Raw genomic sequence first — 2123 nt, 5'->3', positions numbered from 1 at the left:
CAAGAGTTTGAGGTTGCTGTGAGCTATGACACCATGGCACTCTACCCAAGGAAGCAAAGTGAGACTCTGTCTCAAAAACAAAAAAAAAAAAAAAAAAGAAAGAAAGAAAAAGAAAAAATAACCATCTGGGAGGCCGAAGCGGGTAGACTGCCTGAGCTCAGGAGTTCCAGACCAGCATAAGCAAGAGCAAGACCCTGTCTCTACAAAAAAATAAAATAAAACTAGCCAGGCATTGTGGCAGGTGGCTATAGTCCCAACTACTCAGGAGGCTGAGGCAAGAAGATCGCTTGAGCCCAAGAGTTTAAGTTGCTGTGAGCTACGCTGTCACAGCACTCTACCCAGGGTGACAGAGTGAGATGCTATCTCAAATAAATAAATAAAAATCTTAAAAAGAAGGGCCTAGGATGGGGTGATGTTTGGTGGCTCATGCCTATAATCCTAGCACTATGAGAGACCAAGGTGGGTGGATTGTCTGAGCGTAGAAATTTGAGACCAGCCTGAGCTAGAGCAAGACTCCATCTCTTAAAAATAGCCAGGTGCTGGGCAGCGCCTGTGGCTTAAAGGAGTGGGGCGCAGCCCCATATGCCAGAGGTTGTGGGTTCAAACCCAGGCCTGGCCAAAAACTGCAAAAAAAAAAAAAATTGCCAGGTGCTGTGGCAGGCGCCAGCAGTCCCAGCTGGCTGAGGCAAGAGGATCACCTGAGCCCAAGAGTTTGAGGCTGCTGTGAGCTATGACACCATAGTACTCTACCAAGGTATCACAATGAGACTCTGTCTCAAAAAAAAAAGAAGAAGAAGAAGAAGGGACTAGGGCCTATAAGAATTATTAAGGACCGGCTCCGCGCCTGTGGCTCAAGCAGCTAATGCGCCAGCCACATACACCTAAGGTGGCGGCTTCGAATCCCCAGCCCGGCCCGCCAAACAACAATGACGGCTGCAACCAAAAAATGGCCAGGTGTTGTGGTGGGCGCCTGTAGTTCCAGCTACTTGGGAGGCTAAGGCAGGAGACTCGCTTGAGCCTAGGAGTTGGAGGTTGCTGTGAGTGTGATGCCATGGCACTCTACCCAGGGGGATAGCCAGAGGCTCCATCTCAAAAAAAAAAAAAAAAAAAGAATTATTAAGGACCTGAGCAAGAGCAAGACCCCATCTCTAAAAAATAGCTGGGTGTTATAGTGGGTACCTGTAATCCCAGCCACTTGGGAGCCCAAAGCAAACAGAATCACTTGAGCCCAAAAGTTTGAGGTTGCTGTGAGCTATGATGCCATGGCACTCTACCAAGGGTGACAAAGTGAGACTCTGTCTCAACAACAACAAAAAAGAATTATTGGGCTTGGCACCTGTACCTCAGCAGCTAGGTCGCCAGCCACAAACACCAGAGATGGCAGGTTGGAATACAGCCTGGGCCTGACAAACAACAATGACAACTACAATCAAAAAATAGCTGGGCGTTGTGGTGGGCGCCTGTAGTCCCAGGTTCTTGGGATGCTGAGGCAAGAGAATTGCTTAAACCCAAGAGTTTGAGGTTGCTATGAGCTATGACACCACAGTACTCCACTGAGAGTGACATAGTGAGACTCTGTCTCAAAAAATAAATTTGTTAAGGAGAAAATGATGGGCTTGGTGCCTGTGGCTCAAGCGGCTAAGGCGCCAGCCACGTACACCTTGAGCTGGGTTTGAATCCAGCCCGGGCCCGCCAAATAACAATGACGGCAGCAACCAAAACATAGCCGGGCACTGTGGTGGATGCCTGTAGTCCCAGCTACTTGGAAGGCTGAGGCAAGAGAATTGCTTAAGCCCAGGAGTTGGAGGTTGCTGTGAGCTGTGATGCCATGGCACTTTACCCAGGGTGATAGCTTGAGGCTCTGTCTCGAAAAAAAAAGATGGAAAATTAAAGAAAACAAGATAAGATGAAGAAAAGACAGTAAGAATGAATATAAGAGGCTCAGTGCCTATAACTCAGTGGCTAGGGCGCCAGCCACATACGCCAGAGCTGGTGGGTTTGAATCCAGCCCGGGCCTGCCAAACAACAATGACAATTGCAACCAAAAGATATCCAGGCGTTGTGGCGGGCGCCTGTAGTCCCAGCTACTTGGGAGGCTGAGGCAAGAGAATCACTTAAGCCCA

At 48.8% G+C, this 2123-nt stretch overlaps 1 protein-coding gene across 1 annotated transcript in view; it reads right to left on the bottom strand.

Annotated features, from left to right (window-relative positions):
- The window catches only part of SNX6 (sorting nexin 6), a 60655-nt gene that overhangs the window by 36811 nt on the left and 21721 nt on the right, over window positions 1–2123 (bottom strand). The gene's annotated exons all lie outside the window — the stretch shown is intronic.

The sequence above is a fragment of the Otolemur garnettii genome, unplaced genomic scaffold (genome assembly GCF_000181295.1).
Source record: "Otolemur garnettii isolate 467f Iridium unplaced genomic scaffold, OtoGar3 scaffold00052, whole genome shotgun sequence".
Lineage (NCBI taxonomy): Eukaryota > Metazoa > Chordata > Mammalia > Primates > Galagidae > Otolemur > Otolemur garnettii.
This window is presented reverse-complemented; position numbering and strand designations above follow the sequence as displayed.